The following is a 15,188-nucleotide window of genomic DNA, read 5'->3' as shown; positions in this document are numbered from 1 at the left end:
GGGCTGTTCCGCTCTTCCAGCCCGAGACCTCCTGACTCCAGACCTCAACCTCCATGGCTCTGTCTTTGAAGAGATTTTTCCTTTAATTTTTTCCTTGTCTGTCTCCTCCAGTCCAGACCGGCAATGGCTCTGTCTATAAAGATCTCGCAAAAATTCTGTTGGCTTTGCATGAAGCATGCAGGGGTCAAAGCCATCAGACAATAGGACTTTCCACAAATCCTTTCTGGATAATTCCATCTCCAATCTTGGCTTGTAGTGAAATGGTGGCTGGGTTCCATGTTTGGTTACATCCTCACGTTGGGCTGTAGTTTCTGGGATTCCACCCCCTGGAAGCTCGTAACTTTCCAAGCCATCAGCTTCTGGTTTCTTTGAACCCAAGAGTTCAGTTCTAAGTTTATCTCTTTCTGCTCGCATTTTACTATAAGCTGCCAGGAGAAGCCAGGATACATCCTCCACATGTAGTCTGGAGATCTCCTCAGCTAAGTATTCCAGGTTGTTGCTTCCAGATTCTTCCTTCCATCTGACACCAGGACTCAATTTTGCCAAATTCTCTGCCACTTTAAAACGAGGATCACCTTTCTTCCAGTTTGCAACAACACATTCATCATTTCTGCTCAAGTCCTCATCAGAAGTATCTTTAGAGTCCATATTTCCATAAACAGTCTCTTCAAAGCAGTTTAGGCCTTTTCTATCAAGCTCCTCACAATTCTTCCAGCATATTCCCCTTATCCATTTGAAAAGCCGTCCCTCCATGCACACTGAATCTCTACTCCCACCACAGTCATCAATACCAAGGTCTGTATCATATCCTTATTTATATCTACCAGAAACCTTGTTAAATTGCCTGCCTCATAGAAGCTACTCAATTATAATATATATATAAGAAGAGATCATTGCTAAAAGTAATTTCAGTATTATACATACTAGTGTTTTATCTAGCTGTGGAGTCAAACAGAGCCAGAGTCACATTCTAAATCCGCAACACAATCCCTGTGACTACAAACAAGTTAATCTCTTTAAGCCTTAGTTTCAGAGCACAGAATGGGCACTGTAGTGCCTAACAATAGGATTATGTGCAGATCAAATTAGATAATAAATGCAATGAATTTGGAATCTGTCTGACATATAGGGGGCTCAAAATAACATTTTTTGATATGTAAATTCTATACAGAAAGATATTAAGAATGATTGACAGTAACTTATTAAAATATGAACAACACTTTCCTCTTAAGAAATGTGTTTTTTAGGTATATAGGTGTATAAATTCGAAGCAGCCATTCTTAATTGATAGTGTGCTGGGTATATTGCCCTTCCAGATCTACTCTCCACCCCTCTAAACCATCCTCTGTTCTGGGGCTTGGATGTGTAGAAACCACAAATCTCTGGCTTCAGACCCAGTTGGCCAATGGAAAACCCAATTAGAACAGAGAAAGATAGAAGAAAGCAGCCATTCCCTACAAAGAGCTGGCTCTCCTTTACCAAAGATCACTTTTCCTCTCAAGACAGCTATCTCTATAGAACACTCCCTCAGAGTCTGGTAAACACGACCAATTCCCCTTTTTCCATTGGGATTAGGAATGGTAAGAGTTACGCTGCTACTAAGCCCAACACTGTCCTCCATGGCTCCACTACATGCAAACTTTTATAAGTAGTTCCTCTGAAAATAAACCTTCCAATTATCCTAACAAGTGTGCCAACTATCTCTTACAGATGCCTGACTGATAGAATAATTGGTTCCTGAACTGACTCCAGGAAACACACTTAAAATGGTATTCTGGTATTGGGTTGCCTAAAGAGTAAATATGAATAGGGATAAATTCTTTGTTAGTGGGAGAGTGGAGAGAGGAAAAAGGCCATGGCTAACCTACCCCAAGCAGTATCCTCACTTATTCTCTATGGTGGCACTGACTGAAGTAGAGGTGAAAAAAGGGGTTTGAGAGAGCAAGTCCCTATTACTACCAACAGTACTGATTAAAGAATGTAAAGTCAGCTGGATGCTTCCAATGACCTTGAAGAGTTACCTGGGGGTGGGGGAAGGATAATCCACAAACCTTAAATTAAGATATTTGGCGAATCAGGGAGCCTATATGGCACCTTTGGAGGAACACATTATCTCTAGTAATAGCAGAGCTATTATAGCTGAGGACCAAGCTTCAGTTGGATTGTAGGGTTACAGATTTGAAGCACTAATTGTTACAAAGCCAGGTAGGGGCTCTAGTGGGAAAGTTGTAGATCCTGAGATATGGAATAGGGATATTTGGGAAGACATGGCAGAGGTTGAGAACTTGGAACTTTCAAATTCCCTGATCCCTTACTGGAAAAGGCAGTCCTTTCCCTCCCCCAGGTTACCAGCTCTCCTTTACATAAAAGTCTTTCCATTGCATACTCTGAAAAGCTGCCTCAAATTAATGCCAGTTCTCTGGATACTCTCCCTCCACAGTGTTCACACCTAGACTTAGAGCCCTACATAATCCAAACAGGTATTGAGCCCACTTTGGAAAGGGATAGCTTTTCATACCTATCAGCAGGCTCATGGGGAGCATTTGTGGAATGTATTTGAAAGGTATTGAACTATGGGTAAAGAGATACATGAGTTGGACTGAATTCATTAATGGAGTTGCACTCATTAAGGATTATGGATTTTAATGTGATGGCTCCAACACCTTGGATAAGTGCTACTATTAATATTCGGTTAAATAACTTATCAAAGCCTGAACTTAACAACTGCTTACAATCAACCAGGGTGAAATGCATCAAGTTCAAAAGCATGAGGTTGAGAAATGAGTTATAGGCTACCGAAATAGTTATTCTGGAATGGACCTAGTAGAGCTATGTGCTCAGACAACCCTAACAACATCTAGAAGACATTTTTCAGAGCATTGAAAAATACCTTGTGAAGGGAACAACAGAACATGTGAAGAGTTCTGTGGTGACTCTATTATGTAGGCTAAGATAACAGTGAGAAATGTTTAAGTGAAATGGATTCCCCCTTATCTCAGAAAGATCCCAGAGGGATCACAGGCAGGTGGCATCACTCAGATGTCAGAGACATGATGGATACACATAAACAATAAGCCACAGAGACAAAAGGGTAATCTCCAGTAGTTTCCAAATTATGCTTCATATTAAAATCAACTGGAAACTTCAAAAGACTTCTGATACCCAGGCCATATCCCAAACAAATTAAGTTATGAAAACTGAAGATGGGATCCAGGAATTAGTATTTTTTTTTAAATTCCCCAAGTGAATATCATGTGAAACATTTTGGAAACTACTGACAGTGTTTTGACTCCAGGGATCTGTGGCAATGTTAATTTATTGGTTTCCCTGGGAAATTAACAGATAAGCAGCATAAGATATTTCATACATACTAGAGGGAACATTCCAAGCCTTCTAAGCTGAAAACAGATGCAAATGTGAAGGAAACATGCCCAACAAGTCTCACAAAAAGGAGGAAAACACCAAATATATAAGGGAAAGATGCAGAACCGAAAATAGGAATAGAGCTTGCAATTCTATGTTCAAAGTGTTAAATTCTCACAGTTAAGGGGCAGGTGCTGATTTACACCTCACATATTTTAAGTGAAGTCGAGTTGTCTTTCATTACAATGCCTTTGTCTATAGTTGTTTACTTCAAAGAACTTGTACCGTGATTAGAAATGCAAGTATATATTAGTTTATCAAGTTGGCTAGGTAACATCCTGCATTGCAATATAAGTATCAAAGTGCTCAATAGCTAACAACTACACTGAAGTTCAGATACTGGAGAGGCCACTGGGGACTGAAAAAGAGTCCCAAGAACTTCGTGAAGAGTAGGATATACAAATGTGAAGCTCCTTGAAAGCAGTGTAAGCAGTCCTGCTTCTCTCTGCTGACCATCTCTCTGACTGTATACAGCCTCCCACTTCTCTTGGAGTTTGGCAGAAAAATAAGAAATTGGGTGGACACAGTCTGAACCCCAAATTTAATGTGAACATCCCAAAAATTGAACTGATGAGGTAGGTTTTCTTCTAATATTTCTATTGTTTTCATATTCATTATCTCCCTTTTTAAAGAAACCCCACCCCACCTACTAACATGTACAGCTGCTCTCTGCTTTCTTTCCCTCCTTTAAATAGGCACTCTGCCAGGCTGAGTGAATACATCTATGGAATTTCATTTTTCTCCTTAACCTGTAATCTGACTCCCATCTCCCAGATGCTTTCTGAAACTGCCTTATTGAAAATCACCTAGGAACCCTTTGCGCATACAATAGTCTCTCCAGTTCTCATTATTTTATCACTTTTCTGTAATTTGATACTCTTGTCCAAACCATGCTGCTTTTGCTTTTCTTTTCTCTCCCTGGTCATATTTCCTACCCCTACCTACCCAACTGGGAATATTCCCTCAGATGTAATTCTCAAACTTTTGCTACTCACTATTACTTTATCCCTAGGAGAGTTTATTCTTGCTCAAAGTTTCAGCATTACAGGTAGCTTAAATACACAGTTACCTATTCAGAAGTGCAACACAGAGTCTTATAACACCACAAATAGCCACCACAATGCTAAGTTAGCAGTGCTGCCATAACTTCAAATTTCCTTTTCAAAATCAACATACATGCTTTTCTTCTGCTCTGATCAGAGCAACTCAGTTATGTATGTGACTTTATTTAAAATGTTTCTTTTTCTCTCCCTCTTTCTTTCCATTCCCTATGTCACTATTTCTTTCATCTCTTGCTTGGATTGATACAAAAAGATCTTTACTGGTTTTTACTTTGTCTTCAGTCTCTGCTCACACAATTCACCCAACATATGGCCACTTGATTAATCTTTTAAAAACATTGATTGTATTAAAGCATGCCTCCATACACAAACATGCCCTCAGGATAAAATGTGACCTCTTAAGTGTGGCTTTCAAAGTCCTTGATTACCAAACCCTCCCAACCCACCTCTCCCCTCCTTCCACCAGACTTATCTAATCACTGTTGCATAAAAACAGTCTATGATCATTTTATCCTCATTTTGGTTTTAGTATCTTTGTTCAGTTGTGGAGACGTTTCCTTTGATAACTGCTCCAGATACTACTATATCACTGCCTGCCATCCGGGAATTATGTTATACTTTCTCAAAATTAAGAAGTAAGTTATATTACCACCATAAAATTGAATTCTAAGCATATAGTAAATGTATCATGTAGTAACATATGAAAATACTCATAGTTCATTGGTAGTTTTTTACTTATAAAATATTGAATATATTCATGATTTGCATTCATAAGTATCATACTGTATATTTTATAATATATTGCTATATGCTTACATGTCTATATGTTTATAGAGCTGAACTTTAAAAATTGGGGATTATGGGAAATTATGGGAAATTTTCTTCATGCCGTTCTGTAATTTGAGTTTCTGCAAAAGCACTTGTTATTTATATAATGATAAAAGAAATGTTGTATTTATCAGTATGTGACACAGATATTTAAATATTTCTATTATACATAAAATTACTTTCACAGTTTACAGTTTCACATTTATTGTTCATGGTGTTTATTTAATGTTCTCTTTAACTATTCTTATTAAAGTGTCCTAGCTCTATGGTTTTCATTCTAAGGCTTGGTCCTACTATGACAATCAAAACTTTGCTTCAACATAAGTATTATGTGTATTATTAGAAAAAGTTTTCTGCTCTCTGCTATAAACAGTCCAGGCTATTGTGTCAACATTCTTGAGAAAGCACTGCTTAAGATTTTTCTGCAAATTATTCTTGGTTTCTTATTACTAACCCTTGAACTGACCAAATATTTACAGTAAAGAAAAGTAGGAATCCAAAAGTTGATTTCCTTCAGCAGTAACTTGGAAACTTGGAATGAAAGCCCATTACACCCTCATTGGATCTTTAAAAACCTACTCCCTGTTTAATCAAAGAGCAGTCCCACAAAAAAATAAGGTTAAAAGGCTGCACAATTTAGCCATATGAGCAAATTCTCCGTATTCACACTGACTCAGTGTAAGTGATTTAACACAAAAGGAGGCAGCAGGAAGAAAAAGAAACAAGATGCAGTCTATGAATCCACTGAACTAAAGACAGTTGTTGAATACATTATGTAATCAGGTTGGAATATTTTACTCTTACTATAAAAGGAGAATTTCTCATGCTATTTTGTTTTCTTGATAATAAAGCTGTCCCAATTTACACTTCTACAGTAGTAACAGTGCTGACCTCATTTTGAATAATGCTATTTTCCAAAGTACATTCTTGATTGCTGCAAAATCCATACCTTTCCCCTTCTGTTTCATGCTGAGAACCATATTTCAAAGTACCTATATAAATCCTCCCCAGAATTAGTATAAACTAAACTGAACTCATTATCTACTCCAGAAAGTTTATGCCTTTTCTTGTTTATCTCCATAAGAATAATGACAGAACTGTCCAATTTACTAAACTTGAAGCTTCAAACTCATCCTCAATTAAAAGTTTGTCCTGGGTAGAAAAGGGTAATCAGTGGAGTCCTGTGAATTTCATCTTTCAAATCTGTTTTCTTCTCTAGTTGTGTTTCATATCAGTCTTTCATAAACTCCCAATCAATGCAAAGCAACAGCATCTTAAGTATCCCCTTTCTACCCTTATGCATCTTTTACCCAGTCACTAAATTTGCCATCATCAAAAAACTTGAAGAAGTCAGTCACTAGCTTGATATCATTCGTCATCCTCCAATTATTAGAAGTTAAGTTGCTGACCATGACAGCCAAGTTCTTTACTACTGGATTCAGACTAGCTCTCTCATCTTCCCATGTGAATTGCGCTTTCAATCAAAGCCCTCTCAAAGAAACACTACCTCAGCCCCCAGCCAAAAGCCAACACCAACCACCACAATATTCAAGCAAGCTGCCTTGAATAGTCCAGCCCTGGTTAAGCCTCTAGTTGACACAGTACAGCCAACACTACTGTAATGGAAAAGATTAGCGCAGCTGAGCAGTGTCAATCCAGAGAATCGTGAACAATAATAAATTGAGAGTACTGCATTGCTGTTTTAAGTTACTGAGTTTTTCCTCAAATAAATTAAATTTAGAAGAAGGAGTCAATATGCTGTGGGTAAGAAAGGAGTTTGAAGTGCCTGTGTGTATCTAGGTGTGGATTAAGTACAATAAGTACTTATCTACTATATCACTTTGATTTTCTACCTTTTTCCCATTCCATTTTCATCACTAAAAAATTAGATATTAATATTAACTATGTGCTAGACAAATTGTTGGTTTTGCCTAGGTTAAGATGATTACACACTTTTGCCTTTCAGAAATTTTGTTCCTAACCTCTTATCCACCTCTGAAATATTAGGCTAGTGGAAAAAGTTTCATGAGACATAGGTAGATTTTCCTTTGCCTTCTCTTTCAGAGTGGCTTATCAATAAAAGTTATACAACCAATTATTTCAGAGTTGCATGAGAATGCTGGCATCAGTTGAATACATGCAATTTGAGGCACATATTCAGCTAGTATTAGTACATGTTAGGTGGCAGGTAGGAGGGGCATTTCTGTACCTCATAGTAGAAAATATCTATCCAAAATTCTGCTGCTTTCCCTATTTGGAGGAAGTTTCTGAAAGAACTTTCTCTATCCATCCCTTCATTTACTGCCTTAAACCATCCCTATCTCCCAGGGGATAAATTGATGAATTTTTCCTTAATTTCAGGACCCTGTTTCTCATTCCATATTTTACAGATAGTCCAGATGACTCTAGTCAAGGCCAGTATTCATATCCATGTGCTTTCATCTTCTTTTTCCTTTTAAATCTCCTGCAGTAGACTCACATATCATGATCCCTAAAGAAGTCTATTCATGCAGCTGCTCAGAAAAATGAACTCAGGTAGTTTTCTCAGATGCACATATTCTCAATTTAAAACAGATGAACTGGGAAACACTAACTAGGCCTCTACACCAGAGCTGTGTTTTCCCATCCACCAGGTAATCAGAGGCTCTGAACTTGGAATAGTGAGCATTTACTTGATTTAAAAAAAAAAAAAACAAAACATTATCCTCTTTGCTTTATTTTGCTTGTTTGTTGATTCAGGGAAATAGGGAAGAAGAGGAATAAGAAGACCTGGATTTCATAACCTTTTTTCAACCTCATAAACTTGGAAATGTTTAAACTGAGCTTTTATTAGAACATCAGAGTTTTTTAGTATAGCCAATTACCACTTTGTTTACCTTTCTCAAAACAGATTTATAAATTGTTACAAGATATAGTCTCTAAAAATAGGCTCTAAAATCAGAGCTGATGAAACTAGAATTCCATAGATTAATTCTTTTGTGCTATTTTAAATCACATATTCAATACAGTATATTTGTCTGATTGACTTACAATAAACTCTATATTAAAGTGAGCAACAAGAAATTTAACATTATCAAGTTCTAGAGTTCTTAAGTTTAATGTTATTGTTACCATTTTAATGAACCTACATGGAAAAAACCCACATAGATGAAAACAAGTGTAAAATAGAGTACCTAAAATATGGTAAGTTAAGTTACTCTTACCCAATATTACAGACTTTGTTCGTGCAATGAGGAAAATAGTATTCCATTTGAAAAAGAGTACTGCATTTGAAAATAATCCCTGAATTTTGATAAGTACATTTTCATTGAATTTTTAATGATAAACTGTTTATATGGACTTCTAAAGGTGGGGTATCATACAAATACTTTTAACTGCATCCCTTGCTAAACTTCAAAGATATTTTTAAATTTATTAACCGATAAGGACTAATAGAACATAAGAGATGATGACATAAACCAGAAATTGGATCATGATGATGAGAGAAGTCCAGAAAAAGTTATTTTGTTGTACAGAATATACCCACTAGATTTACTAAAGTGAAAAGCTTTTAAAAAAACTGGCCAAGGTATGAAGAAACTGGAATTCATACCCAGCTCATGAAAGTTTAAACTTATACAACCATTTTGGAAAGCTATGTGACCCCTCTAACTTGGAATTTATGTATATCCTAAAACCCAGCAATCTTACTCCTATTTTTCACTCAACACAAATGTGTATATATGTGCATGAGCAAGAATGTTCAGCATGGTACTATTCATTATTGCTTATGACTCGAAATAATGCAAGTTTCTATCAATAGTAGAATCATGGCATTTTACAACACAGAATATTATACAGTGGAAATGAGTGAACCACCACATGCTACAATATGAATTAATCTCAAATAAATTACTGGGTAAGAAGCCAGAGATAAGAAAATACTCATTTTTTAACATTTATATAAAATTAAAACAGGCATAATTAATCTATGCTTTTAGAATCTGGACTATTTGATAACTTAGGAGAATGGGATATTGGGAAGTGGTGTGAGAAGAATTCTGAATTTTTAGTTTTTCTGGTTTGCTAATGCTGCCATTTTAAAAAACACCAGAAATGGATTGGCTTTTATAAAGGGGGTTTATTTGGTTACAAAGTTATAGTCTTAAGGCCATAAAGTGTCCAAGGTAATGCATCAACAATAGGGTACCTTCACTGAAGGATGGTCATTGGCATCCGAAAAATCTGTTCGCTCGGAAGGCACGTGGCTGGCGTCCACTTGCTCTCAGGTTGTGTTTCAAAATGGCATTCTCCAAAAAGTTGCTCTTGGGGCACTTTGTCCTCTCTTAGCTGCAAAATGTCACTCACAGCTGCTCTGAGGTCCTTCTGTCTGTGAACTCCTTTACACGACTTCAGCAATCCAATTAATACCCACCCTGAATGGGTGGGGTAACATCTCCATGGAAATTATCCAATCAAATATTTCACTCACAGTTGATTAAGTCGCATCTCCATGGAAACACTTAATCAAAGGATTCCAATCTAATCAACACTAATACAACTGCCCCCAGAAGATTGCATCAAAGAACATGGTGTTTTGGGGGACATAATACATCCAAACTGGCACACTAGTTATATTCTATTTCTTCATTTGGATGAAGTCATGGGGGTATTCATTTTGTGATGTGTGATTATAATTTTGCATATTTAATAGAATTTTCTGAAATCCTGATTATGCTTATTGAAGAATATAGTAAAATACAAAAATAAACAGTTAACAGTTTGTTTTGTTCAACCATGTCAAATACTGGGAATCAGGTCAAGCAAGAGAAAATCAGATATTCGGTAGGTTTTGAATAATGCAACAAGATTAATGGTGACCTGACAAGAACAGCTGCATGGTATGGTAAGACAAAATTCTATATGGAGCTCGACTGAAGAGAATGACATAAAGTTAGGAAGAAATTATCATAGTCGTTTCAAGAAGTATTACCATGAAAGGGAGAACTTGGACACTAACTAGAGGTCATAACTTTGATGGAAATAAAACAATAGAGAAGAAGAAATCCATGAAGAAAGGAGACAGAGCACAGTTGTAAGGATGAGAGAGAAGAGGGGATATTATCTCCTGAGGACAGTAAGATGAATAGGAGTACAGATGTTGGGGTGATAGCACATTCAGTAGAGTGAAGAGCAGGTTGTTGCTATCTGCTTATTACCTGTGAGTTAGAGGAGTGGGAGGAAAGGAATCACGAGGAGAGAAGAGAGGGCTTGAAATGGTCATTTTGGAAAAAAAGAAAATAGTGTAACAGTAATACCTAGTGAAATGCATTTCTTTACCATTGTGTAAATTTAGATAATGTTAAGTGATTTGGGGGAGACTTAAAAAAAAAAAAAAAAGACAGCATTCTTGAGAAAAGCTACCAATTTAGTCAGAAGTTTAATTTATAACATTAGCATCTGGTTAGGAAAGGAAGCTAGAGAGGCCCTTCAAGCTATTCCTTACATGGAATAAAAAAGATACATGGAAAAGTCAGATTGTGCTATAATATAAAGAGATAATTGCAAAATCATTTTGTGAGTTAAAGATATAATGCTAAAATTAAATGGAATTGGTGTAACTTCAGTTACATATATGAAATATTTGTTGATCATCTAAAGCCAAGTACAACGTTAGGGTTGGACATTTTTAAAATCATGGTAAAGAAAGAGAAGATGAACATTGTATCCTTAGGAAGTTTTCTAACAATTATGGGAAAATCATAGCATTCTGTGCAAGGAATATGAAAGAAACAGGTACAATTTACAATGATTAGTGACAGCAGATAGTTTTTAATCTTGTTTGGGACAACTGTATATCTCAGAGCCTTAACAGAAAGAAGGTAATGGAAACATTCAGTTAATTTCTGACTAATCCACCCATTCAAAAAATATTTTCAACATCAACTATTTACCAGGAACTGTTAAGCCCTCGGGTTACAGCAATAAACAAAGTCTTCCTCATCAAATAACTTACATTCTAATAGTGGAGAAAAAGTGGAAAGACAAATTTAAGTGTTAGTGTCAAGTACTATAAAAGTTATTAAAGGGAACGCAGGCTGGAAAAACAAGAGTTATAAACAAGTCAGTAGCAGTATGCAAGGAAAATGATTAGGTAAGAAACAAGTAGGGTGAAGCCTTTTAAATCTTTATGAATTCCGAGCAAAAGTAAATTTTATTCTGAAGGCCTGTGAGACTACTGAAGGGCTTCAAGGAAGAGAGTTGGTTAAATGTGTACTTTTAAATGATTTTCTTAGACGGTGTAGTGTTTTTATCATAGTCAAGATAGACTCAAGCCTGGTAAGTAATGTCTTAGTTTCCTAGGGCTGCAATAATGAAATACTACAAAATGGGTTGCTTCAAACAAATTAGTTCTCACAGTCCTGGCATCTTAAAGTCCAAAAGCAAAGCATTGGCAGGGCCATGCTCCTTCCAAAGGCGCCAGAAGAGGAGGCTCCCTTGCCTCTTCTTAGCTTCCAGTGGTTGCTGGCAATCCTTGGCATTCCTTGGTTTGTAACTGCATCACACCAATCTCTGCCTTCTTTAACCGTGATGGTCTCCCTACATGTCTTCACTAGCATTCTCCTTTTATATATCTGTGTCTCTATCTGTCCAGATTTCCATCCTGTTGTAAGGACACCTCTCATTGGATTAGAGTCCACTCTAAACTAGTATGATCTAATCTTAACCTGATGACACCTGCAGAGATCCTATTTCCAAAAAGGTCAAGTTCTCAAGTGTCTGGGATTAGGGCTAGAACATATCTTTTTTGGAGGACACAATTTAACCCACAACAGGTGGTTTAAAAAATGAGGACCTGAAGAGCAAGGGAGTGCACTGTGAATGAAGTAGAGGATGAATTCAGACTACACTAGTGTAGCATGTGCTTTAAGGTCATAGGCTTTGCAGCAAAGTCCCCTCCTCCCTCCCCCACCAAATCCCATCTTGTACACTCACTCCTGTGTGATCACTGGCAATTTACTTGACTGTTCTTTGTCACAGGTTATTCTGTAAAGTGAGGATAACAGAACATAACTTACATGATTTTATTAGGATTAATACATGTACTTTGCTTTGAATAGAACCTGGCATATGAGATAAGTATTAGGAAAGAAAATTAAGAGGCAGAAAGCATTGGTTGGGGGATATAAAGAAAAAAACAAAACAAAAAACAGAAGAATGTTGAAGATGGTGTCAGGTTTCTTGTTTGGTCAATTGGATTGATGGTGGTAGCACGAATTAGAGAAATAATTAGAGGGGAGGCAGATTTGAGATAAATTCACTTGTTAACACATTGATTTTGAATTACCTAAGGAATGTCATAACTATGTTTATTAGGCCATAGGATTTTAAATCAGAAATCCAAATTGATAAATATTTTTAGCCATTTCTGTTTAGGAATAGATGAAGTTACTCATTGCAGTTGCCATAGATTTACAAAAGATAATGGTGCCTGTGGTGGTTTGGAGATGTTATTTACCCCAGAAAAGGCCATGTTCTTTTAATGCATCTCTGTGGGTATAGACCTATTGTGGGTGGGACCTTTAGATTAGGTTGTTTCAATTGAGATGTGACCCAGTCTATTAAAAGTGGGTCTTAAATCTTTTGCTGGAGCCCTTTATGAGAGGATAAAAGGCATAAACACAAAGAGAACAGGGAAACACCTTGGAGAAGCAAGAAAGGATCCACAGAAACAGAGAGCCAGACCTGAAAGCAAAGCCACGTGACTTCCCATGTGACAGAGCTGTCCCGCATGGGAGATTTTCAGGAAGAGTGGTTAATGTTATTAAATTCTGCCATAGAAAATAGGACAAAATAAGATCTTTTCCATTCCTTCTGTGGAATTGTTAACATCCATATTTATACTAACAGTCTGTTCCAGGCAATCTAGCTCTTTCCATCATACCCCTCAAAATTCTTTCAGTCTCTGCCTGTTGCCTAATTCCAAAATATGTCCACAACTTTAAGTATCTGTTATAGCAGCATCCACCATGAAGTACAAAGATTAGTCTCCTTCATCTGTAGTAAGTTTCCATAAATTTAGTGATTTATTTTCTTAGAGTTCTAGAGGTCAGAAGTCTGAAATTGGTCTTACTGGGCTAAAATCAGGCTATTTGTAGGCTTGATTCCTTTCTAGATGCCGTAAGAGGGGATTTGTTTGCCTGCCCTGTTCCAGTTTCTAGAGGCGGCCTGCATTCCCTGACTCATGGCCTCCTTACACCTTCAAAGCTAGCAATGGCTGGTCAAGACATTCACAATGACTTTCTGGGTCTGACTCTTCTAACCCTTTCTTCCTCTCTGGAAACCCTGTTGTTACACTGAGCCCACACAGATAATTCAGGATAGTCTCACTTTCAAGTCAGATGATTAGTGATTCCATTTGAAACTTTATATACCCCTGCCATGTAAAATAACATTCACCGGTCCTGGAGATTAGGATGTGGACATCTCCACAGGGCCATTATTCTGTCTACCAATATCATTTGTGTCATAGTTAAAGGAATGTAAAAGTCACATAATCCAGGTTGCATTGTGTTGAGGAATGAATGGTTAGGAAAGATTAGTTCATTTATAAGAAATATGGTTATTAGGAAATAAATGAAAATATGGGAGAAACAAAGAACATCTTCCTTTTTGCTGTTTAAGATGAGTGAAGCCTGAATATGTCCATGGGATAGTGAGTAGTGGGAATCTTGAGAATGGGTGGTATCCAACATTTCAACTGAGAGACCAGATTTTTAGGAAACTACAGCTGAAGTCAATATATGAGTCACGTCATCATATACCAGCCAGCTTCCTCGCCTTTATTTTAACCAGGATTCTTCACTTTTTGTGGATTAGAAAGGAAAGTAGTAAAGATATCAGATCTTTATCTACCTTGAACCCAAGAAAATTAGTTTTCAAAGCATGGTGATTGAGAACAGGCTCTGTAGTAAAATTCTTTCCAAATTGATATCACAGCACATTGATCAGAAAGAGTATTAAAATGACTGATATCACATGGTGTCAATGTAGAGCCACTGGAACTTGCTGATGGGAGAGTAAAATAATTGATACAAATATACTTATTAAAGTATGTTGGAGCTCTTTCAAGCAAATTGGCAAAGTAATTGGCTGAACAAATGCATAACCTATGAGGTATTACCCTCCTAGGTATATACCCAACAGAAATATATGAGTCAACCAAAAACATGAATAATTGTCTTGACAATGTAAATTTAACAGCCCAGACTAGAAGCAAAGTGTACATCAAAAGAACATAATTTAAATAAATTTTTGTATATTCATACAATGAATTACTATAGAGAATGAATTACTGCTATTTACAACATGAACAAGTTTCTCAAATATAATACTGAGTGAAAGTAGTCAGATTCAAAATAATGTCTATTGTACAATCCCATTTATATAGCTCTCTAAACCAAACAAGCCAGTCAATGATTTTTAGAAGTCTGGAGAGTGTTAAACTTTGGGAAGGGGAGGAGTAGTGACCTGGTAAGAGAATGAAGAAGGGCTCCAAGAAGCCACTAAAGTTCTATTTATTAAAATGGGTGATGATTACACTATTGCATTGTTTTCACGATGTGGAAGTTTGGAAAGGTATGATTTGTGCCATTTCTATATACTTACACTAATGAATCAGAAAAGTGATATAAAATATTTAAAACTGATAAACTCAGTATCAGTGAGGAAGTAAGGGAAGATTGTGCCAATATGTGAAAATATTCAGGGTATTTGATAATGGGGATGAGTGGAAATAGTCCTGAAGAAAGATACCAGATACCATGATTTCCAGATTTAAGACTAAAAGAATTGAGAATATCCAAAGAAAATTTTCAAAATCAAGCTGCAGCTGAT

The 15,188-nt window shown here is 36.7% G+C and overlaps 1 long non-coding RNA gene across 1 annotated transcript in view; it reads left to right on the top strand.

The window, feature by feature from the left end:
• Positions 1–4,957: 4,957 nt before the first annotated feature.
• The window catches only part of LOC119542445, a 41,417-nt gene continuing 31,186 nt past the window's right edge, over positions 4,958–15,188 (top strand). Inside the window, exon 1 of the long non-coding RNA XR_005218475.1 lies at positions 4,958–5,119. This is a non-coding gene — a long non-coding RNA (uncharacterized LOC119542445). The remainder of the gene's footprint in view (positions 5,120–15,188) is intronic.

The sequence above is a fragment of the Choloepus didactylus genome, chromosome 8 (genome assembly GCF_015220235.1).
Source record: "Choloepus didactylus isolate mChoDid1 chromosome 8, mChoDid1.pri, whole genome shotgun sequence".
Taxonomy (NCBI): domain Eukaryota; kingdom Metazoa; phylum Chordata; class Mammalia; order Pilosa; family Megalonychidae; genus Choloepus; species Choloepus didactylus.
The sequence above is the reverse complement of the archived record's forward strand: the minus strand, read 5'-3'. Positions and strand labels throughout refer to the sequence as shown.